At 42.5% G+C, this 25624-nt stretch overlaps 1 protein-coding gene and 1 long non-coding RNA gene across 5 annotated transcripts in view; both read left to right on the forward strand.

Moving 5' to 3' along the window:
* Nucleotides 1-2932: 2932 nt before the first annotated feature.
* On the forward strand, nucleotides 2933-8404 carry LOC118309747. The gene is made up of 3 exons (XR_004793582.2): nucleotides 2933-3045; nucleotides 4451-4635; nucleotides 8078-8404. It is a non-coding gene; the product is annotated as an uncharacterized LOC118309747 (long non-coding RNA).
* Nucleotides 8405-9030: 626 nt separating this feature from the next.
* Nucleotides 9031-25624, forward strand: part of LOC118309605 (metabotropic glutamate receptor 7) — a 215066-nt gene continuing 198472 nt past the window's right edge. For 2 of the 4 annotated variants that reach the window (XM_035631934.2, XM_035631935.2), the window contains exons 1-3: nucleotides 9031-9224; nucleotides 10258-10320; nucleotides 10422-10502. The gene's annotated coding sequence lies outside the window, so the exon portion shown is untranslated. Of the gene's footprint in view, nucleotides 9225-10257; nucleotides 10321-10421; nucleotides 10503-15594; nucleotides 15671-25624 lie in introns of those variants that run through there. The other 2 variants (XM_047332806.1, XM_035631942.2) reach the window with 2 other exon arrangements.

A 25624-nucleotide genomic window follows, 5' to 3' on the forward strand; every position in this document is an offset into this window, starting at 1 on the left:
GATTACACCAAAAACTAGGAAACAGATTCCTAGTAAACTTGGTAGAAGTTTAGGACGTGAGCCAAGAAAAAAATTCTGGCGTGGATCTGGACAAACGGGCCAATCTAGGAATGTATTACTTTTTGAGATACTTTTGTCCTTCTCACAAATTTCTCAGCGAATGATTAATGGATCTTGATGAAAAGAATCAGACGTGCATAGCGGACTGATATCTTTGAGTCTGTGAGATTTGGTGCAGCTTGGTTGAATCTAAGGACTGGTGGGCCTTGGCGGAGGTACGAGTTCTACTGAGCAATGTCCCTGTTGGGTTCACGAAGATATACCGTAGAACGCGGTTGTGTTGAGACACCCTCCTCCCTCCCTTCCTGTCAGCAGGTCGACACTCAAACATCGTCTTGATAATGTGTCGGCGTTGAAGCCTGAAGTTTAACAACACAGTGAAAAGAGCCAGTGTTCCAGATTTTTTTTTTTTTTAATTAGCAGTGGAAGTATTAATCTCTTTATTCTTTGTCTCTGACAATGATTGTGGCTCTGTGCGACCTTCAGAACACGGCAAATAATTTGTACCTCAGAACATACCGAGGCTGGTGTGTGTGTGTGTGTGTGTGTGTGTGTGTCTGAGTTTACAAGGCGGCACAAAAAAAAACAACCTTTTTATAATTTCCCATTAATAAGTTGTTCTTCACGGGCTCAGAGAGACGCCTGGGTTCGTGCATACCGCACAATCCGGCAGCTTCGTCTTCAGGCCACCAAGCTGACGACATATAATGTCTTATTAAGCCATTTACCATCAGAGCGATGTGCCACCCTGAACCAGAGGTCAGGTCCAGTCAGATCTGTCGAAAGTCATATGCTTCCTTCAGCCCCCCGAGGACGGAGAAGTGTCTCCTGTGTGATTTGGATGATCTTTCGGTGACGTGAATGTCTCGTGGGCATCTCAAGTAGAAATGACGGAGGGATGCAGCAGGTTTATATATACTCGTATGTGACAGCTGTCTGAGTTCACATGTGATTTAATGTGCTTGACACAGTACAGTACCTTTGGGTGTGTGACACTTGAGTAGAAACATTCATTCATCCATCCATCCATTCATTCGGTTGCTGACGTGACATGTGTCAGACGTGACTACACACTGATGCTACAGCGCCGGTCATCACTGTCGCGATTCTGGCCCCTGTGAAGGACTTTGAAAGCCCTTACGGACTCTTTGGTTTCTTTGTGTTCTTTTGATATCAATTCTTTGTTGTGCCCTTCCTTGTGTGTCTCTGTCACAGAGAAGTAACTTTTTCTCGATCCCTTGTGAGGTTGGTTCCTGTTTTATTGGGACATTCACTTTACTTTCCCCCTTTGTCTTGTTATTGGTCACGTAACTTTTTCGTGTAAAGTTCCCCGCCCTTGTGATTGTCTGCACATGTCCCATGTCAGTTATCCCTGCCTGCCTTTCTTTGTTGGTTCCTCTGCACCCCTGTGATGACTCCTTGTGATCTTTGCTCCATGTGTTTTCCCCGAGTGGAATACCTGCGTTACATGGAGTTGTTCTGTTGCCTTCAAAGACTCCTCGGTCTGGTTTTGTTTTATTAAATTCACTTGCTACTACCTGCTCTGCGTCTGCATTTGGGTCACGACCGCGATTAGCTGCCCATGTTTCCGATGGTGGTGGAGATTTTACTAGTCAGTTATGTAGTAGTCATGTTAGTTGTCGTCTGTAAGCTCACATCAGCACGTAATCGTTTCAATCCGGATGATTTTATGCACAGTTTGGGAGAAAATTCCGAAAGTTTGGGGGTGGGGAAAAAACATAACCAAAAATTGTGGAATACTTAAGCTTCCACTACAGGAGAGATTCAAGGTCTGTTCAAGACATCATTGAAATCTGTCCAATAGACACTAAAATCTTTAGGACTGATGGACCAACACTCCCTTCCATGCAACTAGCATGGCTAAAACAGTAGGATAAAGTACTGAATATTTAATGAAGATGTTAATGAGAATGGTAGCTGGTGGTTAATGTCTGACTTTAATGGAACTGAATAATCCTCAGATTGATTTACATCCTGAATGAAAAGTGTGTTCACTTGCCTAAAATCTAGGGGAGGGGTGAGGGGAGAAATAAAAAAGAAACCAGCTCCGGGTTGTCTGCGTTAAAATGCAGCTGATGATATTCAGATGGTTCAGGGAACTGCAAATCCAAGTACAATACCGCTAGGCTTAGCCTAACAAGGGCACGCAAACACAGAGGCTCCAGCAAACATAAGCACTCATAAATCCCAGCAGACCAAAATAAAGGTCGTCCTTGTTTTGAAAGAAAAGAGGATGTTTTCTGAATTTACAGTCGGCTTCAGAAATCAAAAGGCCGTGTGATGTTGCTATAGTTACAGAGACAAAGATACTGAAGCTCCTGAGATGAGGGGGGGGCCGATTCTCCTGCTGGAGTTGGAAGCCGGACTTGTCTCTGTTATCACACACGCTCAGCCCTGTGGGAGGCCCGGGGTGTGAGTGGGCCACCTGGGGAGGGCAACACAGTCTGATTCCCATACACAAAAATAATATAAAATTTACATATTATATTATGTAAATTTCAGATCCGTCCGCCGGACTGCTGCAGATGATTAATTGCCATAGATTCTGACGTCGAGTCACAGAGACGCAGAGGTACAATGGGACTGGGAGCGTTTTATTCATTTAATTCTCCTGGCGGTGGCAGATGACGTGGGGGCAATGTTTAAAAAAGTGAGTTCAAATTATTTGGTATTTGTATGTGTATTGGTACAGTAAACACATTAGTGAGGACTAAATACTATACACCCAAATCATTGGACACATTTGTATAAAACTAAAAATATTTTTTTTACTGACTGTTAAGACATTTGACTTTTTGAATTTGATTTATCTCCATTTGTTTTAACCAATATGAGCTGTGTGTGTGTGTGTGTGTGTGTGTGTGTGGCCAATCAACATCTGCTGAATCTACAGGAAATGGCTCTGTCTGTGTTCCATGAGAGCAGAGTCTGCAGTGATGCCTGAGAAATGACAAGAAGACAGATGTAGGTATGACATGTCGACTTGGGGGCGACTCAGTGCACATGAGCGTGCACTCATACTCATTCATATGTTGAAAACAGCATGAAAAGCAAAAGCAAAAGTAAAGAATATGACTTATCCTACGAAGGGAACCTGTCTTTTAACTCATCAGAATTAGCTGTTTGCTCCTTAGCTCAGAGTAGAATTAGCAGTTAGTTCATAGAGCAGAATTAACTGTTTGCTCCTTAGCTCAGACCAGAATTAGCCGTTAGCTCAGAGAGAAAAATTAGCGGTTAGCCCATCAGAATTAGCTGTTAACTTAGAGCAAAATTTGCTGTTAGCACAGAGAACATAATTAGGTGTTAGCTCAAAGTACAATTAGCTGTTAGCGCAGAGTAGAATTAACGGTTAGCGTAGAGAGCAGAATTAGCTGTGTGCTCCTTAGCTCAGACCAGAATTAGCCGTTAGGTCAGAGAGAAAAAATTAGCGGTTAGCACAGAGAACGGAATTAGCTGTTAGCTCAGAGGGCAGCATTAGCCCTAGCCCTAATGACTTAGGGCTGATGGCAGCCTCAGCTGTTTAGATGTAAGCATTTCCTTCATCCATAATTTTGTCTATCTGATGTTTGATACTAGACAGTAAGTGTAAGAGTGGTTTTGTCAGTGGTTTGATTCGTGAAAACAGCTAGTTGATCAATTAATTGACTAGAACATCTCAGAAGAGCTCATCCCTCGTCTAAGGCCCAACCGCACCAAATCTTACACGCACATCAGTCCCCTAAATATGTCAGATCTATTAATTATTCACTGGGAAATGTGGGAAAATGTCGAACTGTTAATGTCACAATGTCCCCCCCAAAAAAGATAAAAGATTTCCTGGGTTCGCCCCCGGGAATTCTCCAGATCCAGGCCAAAATGTTATGGATTCTTTCTTGGACCATGTCCCATCCTTCCTCCAAGTTTATTGGAAATCTGTTCAGGAGTTTTTTTGCGTAATCCTGCTGAATATCAAACAAACAAATGAACAGGGGTGAAAATATAACCTCCGTGGCAGAGGTAATGAATCAATAAATTCCTTCTTGGCTGGAAAGTCTGTTGGCGAGCAGTGACACGAAACCAAACAGTAACTGTGAAACCCAAATAAATGAAAAACAATCTTTGTGTATTTGTGAGCAGCACCGTTTCTCCACCTCTTAATGTAGTTATTGTATTCAGCGTTCATATAAAAAACGATGTCAATACAGTCAATGTTTATAGTTCATACATATTCACCGATTTGTCTTTGCCTTTGTTTGGTAGATTTGTACTCGCCGAGGGGGAACGACTAAGTGCACTTTCTCGCCAAGTTTAAATGATTGCTTATTTCCATGGCAAATTATCTGTGTGCATTCAAGTGTGTGGTTTCCAAATTATTGACTGATGTTCACAGCCAACAAGCCCCTCCTGTTGTGGCTTGAATACAGAGAAGCAACCAACAGGATGGAGTCACTCTGCACCGAACGTGTGTGGAGGGGAATCACCTGCCTCACAGCCCTGATGGAGACCATTTCTACACCAACACATACATTTAGACGGGATATGACTTCGCCATCCTCTGAAGTAGGTTTTCAGCAGGTAATTTTGAGGCTCCGGCAGAGCTTGAAGAAATACACTCTCGTTGAAATGGCACAGGCCTTTCGGTGAGACAGTAAATCCCTCCAACCTCCTTCTAAGTCCTCAGATAAGACCGCAACAAAGAAAGCAATCGCGTCGCTGGCAAAGAGGGTTGATGCGGTCAATATAGAAGACTTTGTTTGCACACGCCTGCTCTGTCCGTACTGTTGTTCAGTATATGACAGAGATTCTCAAAAGAAAGAAAAGAAACCGATAAAAAAGGACATTTAGATATATTTTTAAAGAAATTGGGATGTGACGTCTGGGAGAAGAAGGCAGCAGAACTAAATCCTAGACTCCATTGTATAGACAGGAAAGTGATTAGCCTAATGATAATTCCCACCAGTGGACATGGGAAATGTATTTTTACCCTTTACAAATGTCAGGGTGTACCTTCATTAAATTAATTCCATATTATGTGTTTATGTTGTTTTTTTAAATAACATTTTTTAGACTTTCAAATAGTACTGGCCTCAAAATCTGTGTGAAGTCAGTCTACACTTGTGATGCACGCAATAATGGACCCGACTGTGGAGGACGATGGAGAAAACGTCGAACACACGTTCACTTCCAGGCCACTGATTTCCTCAGACGTGGCCATAAAAGACAATATCCGTCCTGACCTTTAAGGCCAGAATCCAGGAGTCATTTAGGAAAGCGTACGTCCTGATCACCGTGAAGACAAATCGCTCGTCTTTCTTTATCTTCCCTTCAATCAATACATGTGATGAAAGAGCGAGCGGTGCAGGTGTAACACGTCTCTGTGTTGGCAGAATAACAGCGACTGCATCGCCGGCTCACAGCTGCATTACAAGTTTACAAAAAATATAGACTATGATTCTCATTCAGATCCAGTGCGATAGAAAAGAGGAGTCAACTTATCTGGTGAAGTGATATTTGAATTATTTCTGTAGCCGTGACTCATTCATTTGTTCGAAGGCTCAGGCTTTATGCTTCTGTTAATCTCTGAACGCCTTTTCACTCGTGATTACTCCGTCTTCGGAGTTGTGCTAATGTCTTACACTATGCAGCATTAGTCCGGCAATAATCTGCAATTATCATAATCATAACTCATAACTCTTTTAAAAATAAAGGCTTCTACCAAACAGTTGAGATGTTGCTTAATAGTAAAAGTCAAAATGCTTTTACAACAGGCAGCACATGAAAGTAGTAATTGGAGATTTCTACAGGAGGAGCAGGAGAAGAAGAAGAAGAAGACTTTAGCCTGTTTCAGGTCTCATGTCCAGAGCACAGTGGTTTTGGTTTGATTGGCTCACGACACGGTTGCGAGCAAGTGTCTCCACACCAGCGCCACGGTAACAGCAACAGGAAACGACCGTGGAATCAGCAGCCATCTGCCTCCAGCTTCAGAGGGACCGTCTGCAACCCCGAGGAACCTCCGCAGAATGTTAATGAGCAGGGAAGCAAATTGTTGCTCATGAAATGGTCACAGATGGGAGCTGCAAAATCAAGTGGAAGTCCAGCTGATATAATGTGTCGGAATAATTACAGTTTCTTTTTTTCCTCAGATTGAGTTCCACATTGGTGCAATGTCATGCATTATTACTGAGTCCTGTTGGTTTTTAATAACATGTCACTTTTTTTTATTCCAGGTGTTTCTGAAACAGTCGTCTTCAAAAGCATCAGAAAGTGCTTCAGATGTTGTCATGGGAAATGAACATATGTTGTGTATTTATGTGCAATGTAGAGTAATTTTATTCATATGGTCAATGCAAACAGGGAGCCGACTGGACTGGCACATGATTTCCCCGGACACATTCCCTAAGAACACTAAAGGGAAATAATTATGAAATACTATATTTATGTTTTAGTTTTGTTGGATGTAATTCAGGGATGAATTGATGAATTAGTGCATTTAAATTTCGTGAGAGGCTACTGCACCTGCTGCATCATAATATTAAAATACTAGTATTAATATAAAATGGGCTTTTTTCTTTCTAAACCCATTCATGAATCTGATGCATCTGTGATTTAGTCAGTAAAACCTTAATGGGACAGTTATTTTTTTCCTCTAATTTACTACAGTATGTAAAGATACAGAAGATTTCATCATTCAAACATAGTTTCAGGTTATAACATTACATGCAATGTTCTATATCAAAAGAAGTATATTGTTATCACAATAAAAACACATTCTTGTTATAATGGGATGGTTTTATTTCATCCTTTGGTAACAAAAACATTGTAGTGTAACATTAAACCTTTCACGTTATAGCGTGATACTGATCGTCTCTTTTTAGGCTTCTGCAGAAAACGTCAAGGATAGCTGTTCTTTAGTTATCGTTGCATTTAGATACACAGAGTTGACTGAACCACACTTTCAAAGAGTTGCTGCAAGAAAAAAAGACCACAAAATGCTCAATAAAATATGAAAGGAAGCCTCTTTCATGGCTCACAATATTTTTTTGAACGGATATATTTCCAGTGGCAGGGACCAGAAGAGGTTCATAACCAACAGAGGGAGAACATTATGAATATGGGGGTGGGGTTGAATCTCACTATGCAAAGCTCAGCAACACCTCAAGGAAAATAAAATCGTGTTAAAAGAGGTAGAGCTTCACTAATTCAGCTTCAATTGTCAGCTTTGTGAAAACTTGTCTGCTTTGGTTGGAACTGTAAAGAAGCACATGTTAGCGGGTAAAATCTATGGAATCTGACTGCAGATGCATAGGTTTGGTTGGGCACACAGCAAGAGTGCTGCAGGGAACATGGCTGCTCTGGTTGAAGCTTGTTCTGTAACCCACAGGATGAGTGGAGCAAAAAATCCTATCGTGGAAAACGTGCCAAGATACAACAGTACCAGTCAAACACCACCAATTAGAGAAAAGGAAAAAAAAAAAATCCTCTGCCTTATTTTCTGACCAGATAAGAGAGTGGGGAGGGGGGGAAACATTCCTTTCCACAGGATGATATGAATGATAAAGTTGATATAATATCCAGCGGAGGAGAGGTGCATTGAATTGCACCTGCTGAATCATAAACAGAGATATAAAACAAAATAATAAACGACTCGCCAGGAGCTGCCTGAATAGATATGAGGAAGCAGACTCAACTTCAAACTCTATTTTTCCCCCAGACTTCCTCTCATCAGAGATAATAAATCAAAATTGATTTTTGTGTGTAGGCGGATGGAACCTAATAAGGTTTGGTGATGCTGATGGTAAATTCATGTGCAGGTATTAAAATGTAGGATCAGGTTCAGGAGCCTTTTTTTCTCACCAAACATCCCGAGGCTGAAGAGGCAGAGAGAAAGAGCGTAAGAAAGAAATGACCTCTGCTCTCTGGTGTCACTGGTTGGTTTTGTTTTATTGGCGGGCTGACTTGATTCTTATGAGCTGAAAATTGTATTTTAACAATCTGATTATTGTACCTTTCTTTTCAGGCTCTGTACCTGCAGCAGCTGACGGACTGTGAGCAGATCTCAGTGGCTCCGGATTCCTTTGGATGTTGAACTTCTCTCTGACCGAGGAGCTGGATTTATCATTGAAGTTGCAAACGTCACGCTCTTTAAGTCAGTGTTAAAGGCAGCGTTTCATCCTGATTTGTTTAGGTGTTTCCTATTGATTCCTCTAGGTTGATAACCTGATTGGCACACAACTGTGCTGACTGCTGGGCTGAGTCTATGTAGACCCTTCTCTCTCTCTATCCTTCTGCAGCAGCACCTGGTTGGCGCTTGGTATTCGGTTTTCAGTTCATTTATTATATTATTTTTCAATAAATTTAATGCAGTAAAACTTCTCTGCGGATGTTGTGTCACAGTATGTTACAGTCATCTACAACTTCTCATAGTGACGACAATTGTTTGACAATTGATATACACTTTATATATATAAATCTATTCAACAAAGCACTTTCTAAAACAAAATATAAACTCATTTCTGAATCCTTGGAATGCATATGAATGCATTTATGTAAAAAAAAAAAGGGGGATCAAACGTTGAATGTTCATGGAAAAATGGGGGAAAAAATGGAAAAATTGGTCCTGATGTTATGTTTTAAGTTTTATATCTTCTCATTCTATATGGTAAATTTTACATCCATAGATGCAAATAATCTCAAAGGAAACTCAATATCCACCAGTTCAAACAAGAAATGAAACTGTCGACTGGCAAATCTACAACACAAAACCTTTTTTCTAATTCAAGTAATGTGTGTAGCCCTCTATTTCCTTTTCTAAATAATTTCTGTATTATTTGTATGATCATGAAACGTGCTAGAAAAAAACAATTGTTCAAAAAAAAAAACAACACCCAAAAAAACAGGCAGAGTGGGAACTCTTCCGATGGGCCCACGCAACAGGCTATAAATGTTTAAGCCACGCCCCCTCGGCGCATTTGAAACCGAACTAACAGCAGAGGCAGAGAATTAGCAGCTCGCTCCTAAATGCTCATTAATGTACCCAGATGTTTTCTACAGGACTTTCTTCTCCACCAATACTGAGGAGGAGGAGGTGAACCTGAGGTAAACTGAAGTTAACAAAAGGCTAATCAACCAATCATGTGGCGCCGGTCACTGTCCTCTTGATAAAAGTGAGTATTAAAGCTGCAGTGGAGAAGAGGCTAGCTGCTGGTGTTAGCTAAGCTAATCTAGTGGCTGTACACTAAAACAGAACCTGCCCCTTTTTACTCTGCTACAGTTCGGCTCGCTCGCTACCAATGTGAACACAGGTGTGTGTTGATGGCTAGCCACAAGCTAATTACCTAGCTGGGTGGTCAGCGTGGCTAGCTAACACGTTGAGAGAGTTAGCAAACATTTGTTAGCAGCTAGCAGGCTAACTTTCTGGTGATCTGAAACGGGTTTTAATGTGACTGACATCTCAACTTTATTTGTTGTGCATGGATGGGGAGGATTTATAAAGTGTGTGTTGTGTGTTGTGTATGCGTGCGTGCGTGTGTGCGTTGATGCATTTAACACACAACAGTTTGTCCATCAGCTGTATTGTGTTGTGATGTCAATGCACCTTTTTGTCCGGGAAATCCAGTAATTGTTGGTCTGAGTGTATCGTTATTGTTGTCCGTTATAGATACTGATAAACCTGCTGTTGTGGCCCAGTAAAATAATGTATGAATGGCCCAAGGCCAAAACAGTCCCCGTGGATTCAATCAATCCAAGAAAACAATGCATGTTATTAAATCATAATCTCAAATTTGATTTCCATCCCTACCAAAATCTCCCACAACCATAGATATGATTACCCTGATCATTATTTATTTAGTAGTTTTTTTTTTACCAATTTCCATATTTTTTTCCCCCTAGGAAATCTGGAAAAAAAAATTCTTACAATGTTAAAGAAAATCATTGTCTGAATCCACCCCGAAAATATTTATGGATTCTTTCTTGGTCCATGTCTCATCCTAACAAAGTTTACTAAAAATCTGGTCAGTAGGTTTTGCATAACCCTACGGACAAACAAACAAATAAACAGACGGGTGAAAACACAACTTCCTTGGTGATAAATATATATACATATATATATGTATATATATATTATCTATAATGTAATTGCAATGTTGCAGCTGTTTTTGTTAAGCGTTATCCCTCCTCTCTCTCATCCCTTTAAAGGATACCATCACCAGTTTTTTAAAGGATTCATCAAAGGACTTCACCTTCATCCTTTTGCACTTGGTGAGTTTACAGTTTATTCGACAACACTTTCTCTGGAAAAACACTGATCATCTGATCAATAATTCATCATTGTCTATTTTCTCTCCTGCTCACACACACAGGACGCCGTCGCTTGTTTTAGGATTCATCGCGCTGAATTCATCACAGCGCAGTATTGGATTTCACAACGCCACGTTGTCAAGGTATTTATCCTCTGAATCTTCCTTGGTTCGCTCTGACTCATGACATGGCTTTAATGTTTTTAGGGAGTGGAATGGCTATAGATGTGTTGGATGAGGGGTGGGGTGTGATCGAATTTTGGTGTGTGATCGATTTTTGGTGTGTGATCGATTTTTGGTGTGTGATCGATTTTTGGTGTGTGAGCAGTTGTGTTATTCAGTCCGACTGGACCAAAGTGCCAGAGCATGTGTTTTGGGGGTTCAGTCCTGCTCTGTCGTCAGCTGTGTGTCATAGAAGGAGACGTAACCAGTAAATGATGAGCTTTACCTGACGTTACATTCGTTTAACACTCATCCTGCGTCCTGCACGCATCACCATCCAGGATCTCACCAACACTTAATTTTTTGTTTACATTTGTCTGTATTAGAGCATGTAAAACTTTTCAAGTATAAACTCAGAATCAAAATTATGAATCTAAAAATGAGCATAATATATTTCTCATTTTACATTAATATCACAGGCGCTATCGCATGTCTTTCGGGTTCGGGTGTGTTTGGGTTCGACTTCAGCAGCTGGAGATTTGTGTTTAAGCCAGCAGTCTATGTTTGCATGCCTTCAAGTTCACATTATAATTGAAACGTGTCTAAATGTCAGTGAGAGATACTGAAACATCAGAGGAGGCTCGTAGCCTAGAGAGCAGACTTACCCAAAAAGGTCGGCCGTATTCCACACCGCTGCAAACCAGGTGCAAATGTGTGCAGGAATTTCCAGCATCGTAAGTGCTAGATTTTTGGGAATAGATAAAATTATGCACAATATCCACAATTGTGCAATGAAATTCAAGCCCTGCCAATGGAGGTTTTTAAAGAACATTAGAACATAAGTTTTAATAAAATGCCAACATTGCGCTCTGGGCTCAGCGTCTAGCTAATAGCTGCTTTGAGAGTTCTAATGGCTGATGCAGATGTGACATCATCTGCCCCTCTCCTCACTGGGCTGTTATTTGGCTGCTTCGGGTGTCAAAACAGGGCCAATCATTCAAATCATTCCACATCCCAATGCAGTAACACTGCTCAAAGCAGCAATCATAATGTAATCTTTGAGTTAATGTGAACCCGCCACTATTCCTCCCCCCAGCACTTTGTTTCGCCAGCAGGAAGTCTGGTGACTCCGGCTGTTTGGCCAATATTGTCAGCAGTAAAATGAACCCTGCCTTTTCCACACGGGCACTGTGGGGCAACAGATACGGTAGATTAAGTAAGAAAATATCTGTTGCATAAATGGAAATAATAAATCATGAGCTGTTGCTTCAGTCCCCTTCTGACAACAGCGAAAGCAAACCACGTGCTAAGCAAGACGTCGCCCAGAGCCCCTCAATTAACTGAAATGGGCCGTGTGCATTTAATAATGTATTTAGACGGACACATTTTCCACCCTCAGCTGCTGAGTGCAGGTCTTACTTACTCCACACTGACTTTTAATGTCATAATGTTAGAGCTGCCACAGCTCGTCGCACTTGCCCCCTGGAGGGATTGGAAGCTACTGTAAAAACATCGTGGAGCAGAGCAAGTGTTGATTTGCAAGAGTCGGTGTCTGGGCAGAATGAGAAATAATGATGGGTTTTTAAAAATGATCAAAAGCCGCAGTGGGAGGAAAAGAAGTGATGCGTCCGTCAGTTATTCAGCTCCGAGTCATTCAGACCGTGGCCAGTCGCAGTGGACTGCAGGTTCAGGGGTGTGGGGTGTTTCCAACATTTATGATATTTGCAAGGCTTTTATTTGTGGTACTAAACTTTGTGCTCTGGACGATGTTGGATTTATTCGTTCTGGTCTTAAAAAAAAGGAATTTTACACATAAAAACAAGACTCCTCCACTGAGTGTGGATTCTGTCTTTTATTAGCAGATGCTCGGACTGATTGTATCCATGGTTGTTTTGCTCCTGGAGGTTGAATCTTTGGCCTTATTGAATGCGGCTGTGTGCGCACAGACACTGCCGAATATATACCGGCTTTCAACTACACATATGCAAACACACCATGGCTGACTCGCTTATCCTGCATCCATGCGGTTCTTCAGTTGCTGCAATCATTTTACTGCCGTTCACAGACGAACCTCCTCCAGTGTTGCAATGTTTTTTTTTTTGAAACTACAGAATGTGAATACAGAAGTTATGTACAGCCTGAGTTCTGTGGTGCCCTCTAGTGGAATACCTTAAGTAACATGTGTCGTAAACGGCAAGTGTGTGAACGATTACGCGAACGACTCTTCTGGTTGTCCACCGACTTAACCAGATGCTGTGTTTAGAGATTTTATGCCACTTTTCTCCGGCGCTGCAGTACGTCACCACGGCACGTGACTTTAAAATGGCTGCAGTCAGACAGAGCAGCTGTTCTCCTCAAGATGCAGCAGCTCGGACCGCCTTTGTTATGATAGAGCTATGCTCCGATTGGCTGAAGGTCAACTTATCCCCTCACCCTTTATGTTTGCTTTATAACATTACTTTGATTTAATTGAGACTCCAAAACATGGGGGTTTCCAACGCATCCATTCTGTCTGCGACGAAAAGGGGGTCGGATGCTACAGAAAGCAGAAGGTGTCCGACTTGATGTCTGCAGTTTTATTCTCCGTCCATGCAGCCGCTGGCAGCTCATGTTGACGAATCAAGTCAGGTCAAATCCATCCCGAAAACACCTGCTGTCTCCTGCCCCCCCCCCCCCCCACTGCAGTGTATCCAGCAGTGGGGGGGGGGGGGGGGGGGGGGGGGTGTTAATGAATCAGTGTGGCCCCCAGCTGGGGATCATCTCCATCACTTGTGTGTAACGCATGAGTACATGAACGCGAGTGTGTGTGTGTCTTTGTGAGGACCATTCTGAGTCCAAGTCTAATGGGAGTGAGGACATTTTGGGAAAATGAGGACATTTTGGCCGGTTCTCACTTTCTGACACCGGTTAAGACTTGGTTTTAGGGTTTAAATTGGGTTTGGGTTACGGTAAGTAACGGGGTGTGTCAGAGGAAGCAAGTCACAAAGAAACACATTGGGAATTTGTCTTGTCTTCCTATAGGTTCCCAATGAATCACAACTGTGCGTGCGTGCGTGCGTGCGTGCGTGCGTGCGTGCGTGCGTGCGTGCGTGCGTGCGTGCGTGCGTGCGTGCGCGTGTGTGTGTGTGCGCGTGTGTGTGTGTGTGTGTGTGTGTGTGTGTGTAGGTGGGTGTGAGTGTGTGTAGGTGGGTGTGAGTAAGCAGCTGGCCAACAAACATTTGACAGCTGCCAGCGCGCAGAAGAGTCTGGTTTATTCTGAGCCTCTGTGGAGTCAGACTGGACGTGTTTGTGAGTCCTGGCTGAGCAGAGATGCCGCGTCCGTGAATCATCCCCAAAGCAGTTTTTACGGCTCTGTAATGAAAACTGTCGTCATGTTCGCTAACAACACCAAGTGGGAACGCCGGCCAAAATGGGAACACACTATCAGGTGGCGTGTGTGTGTGTGTGTGTGTTCGCCATCAGAGCATGGAGAAAATAAATGAGGCGTTAAATATGTAAAAGGTTGAAGCAGCTTTCTGTCCGTCCGTCTGCCTGTAATCACAGGGCTGGAACTCGAAGCCTCGATCTGTTTGTCGCTTGACAGAAAAGCAGTTCTCAGATTTAAGCAGACGATCTAAGAGACAGGATCGTCCTGTGAACTCAGGAGGTTTATATTCAATTCAATTCAATTCTTATTTCATTCAGGACGCAGAAAAAAACAGTCCATAGCACAATACAATGCATAGCAAAAGACATACCATATAATTTACCATTGACCAATACTAAGTATTTTGAACGTTTAGCTCTGTTATGTTATTGGTTCAGCTTGGTTTTTTTTTTCTGTGCAGGATTACTCAAAAAGTTGTGGACAGATTTGCATGAATATTATACGAAAGATGGGTCTCGGCCCCTGATATGGGTGATAAAATTTTGGGAGAAATTTTTGAGATGGATTCTTTACCATCTGGAGGGGGACTGCTCGGCCTTGGCAGGGTTCTGCGCTCTCCGAGTCCTCATGTTGTTTGGTTGGTTGGTTGGTTTGTCAGCGGGATTAAACTCCTGCATACATTTCCAGAAAACTTGGTGGAATGATGGGACGTGGGTCGAGAAGAAATCCATAAAATGTTGGGTGTGGATCTGGACACCCAGGGGCAGACATCGAACTTAAACCTGAAGAAAACCAATCCGCTTCATTGAGTCCTTAATTCGCTGTGCCTGTGGAGAACTGCAGCTTCATGTGAAGTCAGCGGTGCTGCCTCCAGCTGCTCGCTGACATTTACATCAAAGGGTTCAAGGTTCTGCATCAGGACTCGACTGGAGACCTGTGACCACCGTGTTCGTCCTCGCCGGTATCACTGAAGCCGTGACGCCGAGTCAGCAGCTCGAGGAGCGACAGGGGGAAAGTTCAGTTGGCTCCACCTGTGATCACTGGACTGTGCTTTTCTTACTGTGCAACTTTCAGATTCACAGACGGTTTACGGTCAGAGGACGGACATGATCTGTTCATTTAGAATGAAAGAGGAAAGTTCTGTGGTCTTGTTTTCCCACTGACACTCAGAGCTTTTAAACACTACAGCTTGACTTTTATCGGTTGACTGATCATTTTTGCCGATATGAGTCTTTCACTGACACATTTCACTATTTATCTTTGTGATTTTGCACAATAAACTATGCAGAAAACATGTGCTTTTATGTTTAAATTTTTCATAAATTCTCAATTCAAGCTCTATTTTTGGTTGTATTTGTTTTTTCATTTTATTCATAATAAGGTTTATGGTTTAACTGTAAAACATCAAGCTTCAATTACATTTCTTTCTCATAAGGGTTTGATAACTTCAGGAGGAATCACTGCCACATTTAAAAATAATAATAATAATAAAAACAAAAATATATATATAAATATATAAATAAATATCAGCTGATATATCAGTCTCAGAAATTTCTTTTTACGATTGATATCAGATGCTTGGATGTCAGCTTGGAAGGGTCAGTTGTTTTAATCATTTAATAATTTTGCAGCCACGGTATTCACCTGTACTCGCAGCCTGAATGGTCCCGTGTGCTTTTGCCAATACGTTGTCTTTCAATAATGTAGACGTCGCCCTGCCTGGTCGCGGATCATTGACGTTCTGCAGACAGACGTTCGCTGGAGCCGCGTCCCGCTGAGGCCGGTGAGTCAATACTGTCAGTGTTCTGTCTTAATTAATGAACTGGCAGCAAGTTAGCATGCCACATGTTAGAGCATCACTTTCACAGAGTGTGAGGTGAGATGTGTGTTCTTTGATACAGTATCTTTAGGGTTAAAAATAACTAAGTCTTCAGTTATTTTAGTAAAACAGTAAGCGAGTGATATTTGCAAGCAGCACAGACTGACTCCTCACAAGGGTTTGGTTCAGTTCACACCTGAACTGATACGATTCCAATACCTTGAATTTCTTACCTTTTCTCAGTACTTGCATTTCCTGTTGTTGTTGTTGTTGACATCACTCCTGCAGCACTCTCACAGTTCGTACTGTAAAATATCACTGTAAATACTATGAAATTCACATACGGTTGGCTTACTACTAAAGTTTCATGCACAAAAAATCTCGTATGAAGCAGCATTTTTCTAAAGCATTTATGTGTTGGCCGATGCTGTTTAATAATAATGTTTAATCGTCCGTGGAGGGTTCTGCTTCTTCAGCACTGGCTGCAGGCGTGCTAACGTTAGCCTGCGGCTGTTGTGTTTTCTCAGGTCAGACGACGGGTTGTCCTTTTTCAAGTTTCATCATCACAAGTATTGCAACAAGCATCGTCTGCATCCACTTGTGAAAAGTGTAACCGCACGTGACCCCCAGTGTGTCGTGGTCACGTTAGTCTCTTCTTATAATGTTTGGTTTTATCAGAGGTTGCCAGATGCTTTAAGGTGCATCGCCGCCACCCACTGATCCCACGTCAGTCTCTCTCTCTCTCTCTTTTCTCTGTTACTCTGTCGCCCACACAGCTGTCAGTATGATACTGTTTGATAGAACTGTTACTTTGACGTGTTGATGTAATTCGGTCAGTTACCGAGTTGGGAGAAGTGTTTTGAAACCAGAGGCCCTGAACCACACCACAGTGATCTGAACCACCTGGTCCTACCTTACTCATTGACTTTGTATGTAAACACATGCTTATTGTCTTCACCCATCTTTGACATTGACATAGATTTTAGAAATTATACTGTAAATCCATCTTAGTTCAGTTTGTGTTGCCTCTCAAACCCATGTTCATCATCTACACCCAGACGCACTGTACTGTGTGTGAAAAAAATGTATGCATTATAACAGTATAAAGTACTTGTTTTTCTGAATAAATGTCCTCATGAATACAGAAGACGCAGTCACATTAACTGAAGTGTTCTGGGGGGAAAGGCATGAATCCGTCCACTTTCCTGCTGGAGGACCGAATTACTTGACTTCACTGAGCGATGACTCCGATCTGAGCTTCATCTCCCACCAGTTGACCTTCAGACTCTGCCTTCAGTCTGCTTTTCAAAGAGTTCCATGTTCCCAGGGGCCTCGCCTTGCGTCAATATATTGACTCACATGAGCCTCGGGAAGTCCAGTTTGGTGCTCAAACGGAGCAGGCGCTCAGATGATGTGCAAGGAGTCAATAAACTATGACCAAGGCTGGTTCTGAAGAGCAGGATGGGTTAGCATGAGAGGAAAAACAAAAAGGTGGCGCTTACACCAGCCTCAGTGAAATAAAGTTCTATGTCCATGATTCCTCTGTAAATATCTGTGAATGTCAGAGTTTTAACCTGAAAGAGAGAAAAACACGAGCTCCACATGACTCCGTTTGTACAAAGGTCCAGTCCACAGCACATGTCATTATGTGGGTCATGCTCTATTAAGCTCAAGTGCAATGAAGCTTTGATATGTTTTCTCTTTCACATCTCCGCAGGACTGTGATTGCTCCATTGTATTTCATGCTTTCCAAAGTATATCCATTTCCTACTGAGCCATCTACCCCCAAAGAGATACTTCAGCCAGTGAAATGGTTCCCAACTGTTCTTTAAAGAACCATTAGCACTTTATGGAGCTAATGGTTATTATTCTATCAGCAGTCATAAGAGTTTTATTGCGGAAGAAATCCAATTTTAACCTTTGGATTTATTTGCCAAGGTCCAATAAGCCATGCGTAGCAGAAAGAATATGTATCGTATATATATATGTTCAATGCAAGTGGATTCAAACAAGCAACGATTGGATGTCAGACGTTTCTTTAAACAAAGATAAAAATGAACTTTGAAAAAAACCAAAAACTTGTTCATGCATTGCGTAATGATGCGTAAACATCCGTCCATCCATCTTCTTCCGCTTATCCGAGAGCGGGTGGCGGTGGCAGCCGGCTAAGCAGGGTGTTACAGACATCCCTCTCCCCGGACACGCCTTTTGTAGTTCACCCTTGGTGATCCCGAGGCTTTCCCAGGCCAGACGGGATATGTAGTCCCTCCAGTGAGGGCCAGGCGAATTGGGGTTGTAATTTGGGCATTGTACCGGTCCGTTGTGGTGAAGAGGGAGTTGAGCTGTAAAGGCAAAGCTTTCGATTTACTGGTCGATCTGCGTACCGACCCTCACTTATTGTCATGAACTCTGGGTAGTGACCGAAAGAGCAATATTGGGATACAAGCAGCCAAAATGAGCTTCCTCCATAGGGTGGTTGGGCCTAGCCTTAGAGATAAGGAGTAGGAGTTCGGACATTCAGAGGGAGCTCGGAGTAGAACCAGTGGTCCTTTGCTTCGAAAAGGTTAAGTTGTTGTTGTTTTTCGGGCATCTTGTCAGGATGCCACCTTGCTTTGGAGGTTTACTAGGGCACGTCCAACCGGGAGGAGACCTAGAGGTAGACCCAGAACTCGCTGGATGGAGCGTTTACAGTCTCTAATCAAAAAAACAATCCATTAACAGATTCAGAACTCTGCTGCTCATCAACACCAAGAAAGTGGATCAAATGAGTCCCGTTCTCAGGTGTTGTTCGCTCTGACTTCCTGTCTGATGTCATAATCCTGCCAGTTTAGGGCCAAAATACATTTCTGATCTGCTGCAATGTTTATGAACCCTCCAGATCCGCAGGTCGTCCTAACAGGCCAAAACTAAACCTGGAGAAGCCGCGTTCAGTTTTTTATCCTCCACATGAGGGACACTTATTTCTTACACTGCTTCCTGCTTTGACTCTTATTTCTTAATGCTTCTTGTGCAACTAAAAACACTGTCGAGTGCACTGTGAAGTGAAGACTTGATTTTGATTTAAAAAATTGAGTCGCTGGTAAAAACACAGTCGACCTGCTGAAGCCTCTTTTTATTTATTTTTTAAGTGGCCCTTTCATGCGGCTCTGAGTCATTGTGTGCTTGTTAGAAGAGTCGGAGCGAAGTCTCCCAGTCGTAATGATTTTTCTGCAACAGAGGAAGGATTTACTGGATCATCCAGCCGACAGAAAGCAGCAGGCTGATCTCCTCTTGTTGTGGCATTAAAGTCCAACCTGCACCGCCCGGCCTCCGCCTTTCACTCTCAAAGCCTCTTCTTCTCTGCTTTTTTCCACTTCATTTTCCATCATTCATGTAACGGCACGTCTTTTTTTTCTTTTTTGAAGGACGGACCCCCGCCGCTGTAACTGCCTCACTCCGTCCGTCTCTTTTCACACCTCTCCACATTTTCTTCACAATGTCGTAATGAACAAAGGAGCCAGACATTGTCCTCTACCTATTGTTGTCTCTTCATTTTATAACACTTAATTCTGAGCTTCCATCATTCATATAGTTCCTTATCTTTTTTTTCTTTAAGAGAACACCTTTGGCGACAAAAGGGAAGATAAAGTATTTTTTCTGAATCGGGACATTTATTCACGTTCAGCAAATGGGGAGAAAAAACTTTAATAGGGATGAATTAATAATCTCGTTTTTGCTGGTCGCTGAATTAGACGAGGGGAAATTTAATTACTTTCTGTGTAATTAGAGGAACTCTGCCTCGGCATCCGCACGCAGCCAGTCTCCTGTTCAAACCGCTGCGATCCTCCCACAAACACCTCATCGGTTTTGGCATTTAACAGCTCTGTCAACAACGACACGAGCCCAGACGTGTCCATCACTCCTCAAACAATGAAAAAGAACATTTTAAAAATTGAGATCATGTGCTGAAAGCTTTATTTTACCGTGCTGTTTCCTGTTTATATTCTCACTCGGTGAACCCACTGTTTGTTAAAGTCGGCCATGACGGACGACGCTCTGGTAGCTCTTTTGTACGTGCTGCGTTGTCTTTAAATGAATCGCCCCCACTGATATAAATCTGTTTAAACTGTTGTAGGATGTTTATTCCTTAATAACATTTCATAGTAATGAATTCAACATCCGGCTCGCTGACCGTCCAGAAGTTGCTCTGGCTTCTTCTGTCATGACCTGATGTATAAAGTAGAGGGGGAGATTAAAGGTCACTGATCTGCAGCTTCACTCACAGGTGAAAACCTGCGGTGTTAGAATCAACCTCCAGTGTCTGTAGGATTTATCAGATTCCTATCCCCTGCACTCTTTCTCTGGATCTGCTGTTTGCTCTCCCGCTCTTTTGCTCTCCAAGATTTATGAGATTTCCTATGGCTCTGTTTTCTCTTCGTCTTTCCGTCCGTTCTCTGGAAACGTTTTCTCTCTTGTCACTCCAGTGGGGACTGGTAATACAGGTGAGGCATTGTCTTCCACATGACTCCCACCCTCTCTCTCTCTCTCTCCCTCATCCTGTCTCTCTTTCTTCATTCTTTTGCCTCTTTCTCCCCCCGTTTCCCTCCTCGGTCTGTCTGCCGCGCTCTCCTCCCTGCTCCTGAATCCTGCTCTCAGATAGACCTGGGTCCCTCGGGTACAAAGCCAAGTAGTCTCTTCCATTACGAGTCCAGGACCTGACATATAACATAATTTTGCCTTCAATCTCTGTAACCTTTATCTCTCCCTCAGGTGACCGTCTCTCCCTCGCCCGCCGCCATCCCAGGATTGGAAACGTGTCTCGCGGGAATTGAACCATTTTCTTTTCCCACCCCTTACTCTCCTCAGAACATTTGATCTTATTTTATCTCCTTTCTTGTTCTTTTGCACCGGTTTGAATGAAGAGAAACTTCAGACACACACACACACAGGAGCAGGATTATTTAGTTTCCACAATTAAACTTTATTACTTACATTGCGGTTAACGACAAAAAAAAAAAAAATACTTTTAACATTAGAACATCTCTCAGTAAAGCCAATTCCTCCACCAAGCCCCAACAGTCCTTAAACTCAACGAAGCTGAATGAAATCTCACACACTTATAGATATCAATCCTCTAAATATGTGATTGTTTTGACCGAGATCCATGAATTATTCTCTGTGAGAAAGAACGTTCTTTGACATTTTAACTGATTGCACAATGTTAAAGATTAAATTAGAAACAAAATCCTGGATCCGCCCCTATGTTGAGAACCACACCAACATTTAATGTATGTTCTTTCTTGGTCGGTGTGTTCGTAGAAAATCCGTTCTGTATTTTCTACATAATCTGCCGCTGCCTGACCGACCGAGATCTCCTTGGTGGAGGTCGCGTAAAAAAAACCTGCTGCTTTTCGACTGTGACCGGTCGTCATTCAGATTCAAGATTTAACACTTTACTGTCATATCAACAAAGTTGATTGAATTTAGTTCACACAAACATGCACAGGTGAGACACTTAAAATGCATGATTCAAATGAATAAATCAAATATGAGGCCTTAAAAACAATAGAACAATTAATCCTAAAATCTATTTTTAAAAAAATGTATAGATAAGACAGTAGCACCTTTTGGGAGGTGATTTGCAGCAGCAGCAGCGACCTACAGTACTATAGATATAGTGCATAATAACAAAACAGGTGCTTTACTGCCCTTTATTAAAAACTCAAGCAGAGGCAAACAAAAACATGGTGAGCAGCACCTTGTGCGGCGCCATTCATTCAAAAGCTGAGGGATGATACCCTCAGTGAGTCGGACCTTTTTACAGTGCCCTCTCAAACATGCTTTGACCCATTACAAGGCCTCAGTTTTTTAATAAACAGTCATTGCCGTTTTGTGCCTTATTAAAATGCTCTGTAGCGGAATTCTGCTCCTTTATCGCACATTTGTGTTCTGGGAGTCTATTTTTTTTCGATTAGTGTGGGAAACTTTTTATAATGTCCTCTGAGGGCCATACGGAAATTATTGAATGCACATATCACACTAATCTCTGAGGCGATGGCCTGAGCTGCTTCTCTTAGGGGAGGAGTCTGACGTCAGATGATGGTGGTGGTGATGATGATGATGATGATCACAGCTGGTTTTAGCCAAACAAATCCTACCCTCTAACAGAACCATGTGCTGAACTGGTTCTCTTTCCAGAAAAAAAACTGTACATTTCTTTCTTTTAGTTTTTGAAAGACTTTGTCTGGTTCCAGCTGCTCCACATCAGCAACACGGTTCCTTCACTGATTCTCCTTCTGAGTAAGGTTTCAGCTTCTCAGCTTGATCACCACAGAACCTGCCTGTGGAACCCTCTACCTGGTATTGTCACTACAGAACATGCTTGTGGAACGTCCTACCTGGTTCTCTTACTAAAGAACCTTCTCGTGGAACGTCATCTCTGGTTTTCTTACTACAGAACCTTCCTGTGGAACGTCGTCCCTGGTTCTCTTACCAAAGAACCTTCTCGTGGAACGTCATTTCTGGTTCTTTTACTACAGAACCTTCTTGTGGAATGTTCTACCTGGTTCTCTTACCAAAGAACCTTCTCGTGGAACATCATCTCTGGTTCTCTTACTACAGAACCTTCCTGTGGAATGACATCCCTGGTTCTCTCACCAAACAACCTTCTCTTGGAACATCATCTCTGGTTCTCTTACTGCAGAACCTTGCTGTGGAACGTCCTATCTTGTTCTCTTACCAAAGAAACTTCCTGTGGAACGTCGTCCCTGGTTCTCTTACCAAAGAACCTTCTCATGGAACGTCACCTCTTGTCTTTGTCCTCTCTACGATCACGTCAGCAAAAACCAACACACACTGGTTTGTCTTTTACTTTAACAAGCAAAATAATCTTTATCTGTTTCTGTTGGAAAGCTCCACATTCTGCCTCATCTTTTCTTTTCCTGACAGTCGTCATGACACTCGTCAGTGACGACATGTAACAGCTACATGTGTGTTTCCTGATCGTGACCTGACAGGTTCCACAGTGAAGGACATCACAGTACGTTTATCTTTCTCTATTTTTTTTTGCGATGCTCTTTTTGTTCATTAATTGTTTATTGTAAAACTCAGGCATACGGGCCAGAGACTGGAAGTTCCCCACCCCTGCTTTAGACACCTTTTTTGGGGCAAACAGACGATATTCCAGATTGGTAATGATATATCATGATATCTGTCGTCCCTGAAGTTTGCAGACTGCATGTCGAGATGGACCCACTGAGCACATCAATGTCTTTTCACACATTTTTCTCCTTGTCCTTTTTTTCTCCTGCTGTGGCCATTTAGTAAAAATTTATAGGCTGCTTTTCGCCAGTAAGTTTTGATTGAGATGATCACCAAGATTTTGACAGCAGTGAATGTGAACTCACTCTGTTCACGACACTTACATTGTCTGTTTTGGTGCCTGCGGTGCTTCTTTCCCCCTCTTCCTCTCAGTTCTGCCCCGCCAGAGGGGTAAAAGGGCAGCGACGTGGCAGGCACCTCTTTAAACATCTCTATTGCTCTGCACAGACACAGAATCCCAGTCGGAGAAGTCATTGCAATTTATTGAGGCCTGAAATTAATTTCATATGTCTTAACAAGAGAATCCAGCGACGCAGAGAGAGAGAGTGTGTGTGTGTGTGGAGCTGAGAGAAACTAGAGGCAAAGAATTCACTGACATACACGCATGAATAAATATGCATATTCATAATCTTGACGGTGATACTGCACTGAACTGTGCTAAAACAAAATCTTTTCAGTGTAACGGCAAACATGTCGGCGCAAAACTTTGTGGAGGCAACAGAATGACGTCTGTGATGCATGGTTTGATTACACCACATGGTGGTTTAAGACATTTATCATGTGATCACACAATTCCCTATGTGGCACCACATTTCCCATGTCCCTTCCATTAATATGGATTTTTCTGGGCAGGTGCCAATACTGATATTAGGGGGTAAAAATACTATGTTTTAATTTCATCCGTAGAGTGAGTCTCTAATGTTTCGAGGTTAAATTTAAATACAAATGTTAATATCTCATATCACTGCTATGCCGACGACACCCAACTACACCTGTCATTCCTGCCAGATGACCCCACGTTCTCCTTGTGATCTCTGTTCGACTGAACTCTCAGTCGTCCCGGCCAATCAATTTCTCCAGCGCGACATCGGCATCACACTCTCCTCTTTATCTCTCACCACAACCAAGGTCATGAGAAAACCTGGGGGTGTCATGTCTGATGAGCTGCTCTCCTTCCTCAGACCGTGATGCATCTGTCTCTAGGTCGTGAGTGTTTTCTCTATACATAAGAGAAATGAGGACTGAAGCTGACTCGTTGTTCCACTCAGCTCTTGGTACAGACCATTGTTTTCTCCATGGTTTTCTCTTCCGGCTCCTCCCTTCATGCTCCGTAAGCCTCTTACAGATGGTCCAGAATGGGACGGAGCGTCTGGTCTTCTACCAGAACTCCACCGACGACCCCTGACCTCCAGAATCAAATTCAGTCACTAATGTTTGTCTACAGAGCGACCTCTGAAAGAAGGTCACTGTCAATAGCAGTACGTAGGTGAAGGAACTGGAGAAAAAAAACCTCACCACAAACGGCAAGGATTTTGATGATGAAAACTGAAATGTAAAAAAAAAAAGTTGTTGTTGACAAACTTGTCACAGTTGGACGTCTATTTACTTTTGCAGGCCCGGTGGATCTGATGCTCTGAGAACAGCTTGTCCCCGTTTCTGTGCTGCAGTCACAATCTGCATGTCGGATGTAGGTGAACGCATTTCCATGATAATTAAATGTGACAGGAGGGGATCTCCCTGCCTATATAATATTAATAACAATAACAACAGTATTATTAATGCACTCACATTAAAGCTGCACAGCCTTAAACTCTGCTCGGGTTCATGTGGCCATTTGATTTATTGACTCAAACACAGGATTAATATCATTAACCTGATTGCATCAAAACGTAAAACATGCATATGATGTCCCCGTGAGATTCTGTATGTGAGTGTGTGTGTGCGTACATATACGTACAAGCCTGGCTGTCTGTTCACATGTCTCCTCGCGCACGCACACGGCACATTTCATGTCGACTGAACACACACAGCTATCTCTGACTTTGTGTTCCGTACAATTGTTCACGTATTTATAGAAAATGTATACCTGATGTTGAACAGCGTCAACACCATCAACCCTACGCATGAATTTTTTTTCAAAAACTGTTACCGAGGCGATTGATGAAATCAGCATTAGAATGAATTGCCAAAGAAATCCCAGTAGTCCCTTGAATAAAATAGTTATTCCATTATTCATAATGCATCAACATCAATTATTAGTTTTTCTCAGAAGAGGACGTTTTTCATCTCGCCTCTCATCTAACGTTATCAGTGACAGTGACACACGACCACGTGATGGCGTGGGATAACTTCTCCACACTTTTTCAAGTTTGTGTTTGTTTCATTAAAGGGTCAAATTGCAGTCAGTGTCTGTTTGTCAGTCAAAAGTTACTGAGCGAACTACACAGGCGTAGTGTAGTGTTCTCCTGATGATTCCTTCTCTGACAGCTGCTTCCTGTCCACATTTTCTGCAGACTGGATATTTGTCCACGAGAAAACCCCCCACGTTGTTTTGTTTGGTATACCCAACGTAATGCCAAACTGCTGATTTTGAATCTATTTTTTCCGGGGAATGGAAGCTGGTGAGATCGGTCTCGCTTCTCTCTGCTTTAGGAAGTCGATGAGGAAATGAGATGCACACAACCAGTTCCATTAATAGGCAAATGTTCATGTTATGATAACCATCATATAACCCTGGTATATCCTGAAACCAGCATACAGCTGCAGATTTCCTCACGTTGCCGCCCGTCCACCTGGAGTCGTGAATCTGGGAATCACATTAATGCGTAACCACTTTCA

This window comes from Scophthalmus maximus, chromosome 6 (assembly GCF_022379125.1).
Source record: "Scophthalmus maximus strain ysfricsl-2021 chromosome 6, ASM2237912v1, whole genome shotgun sequence".
NCBI classification, from domain to species: domain Eukaryota; kingdom Metazoa; phylum Chordata; class Actinopteri; order Pleuronectiformes; family Scophthalmidae; genus Scophthalmus; species Scophthalmus maximus.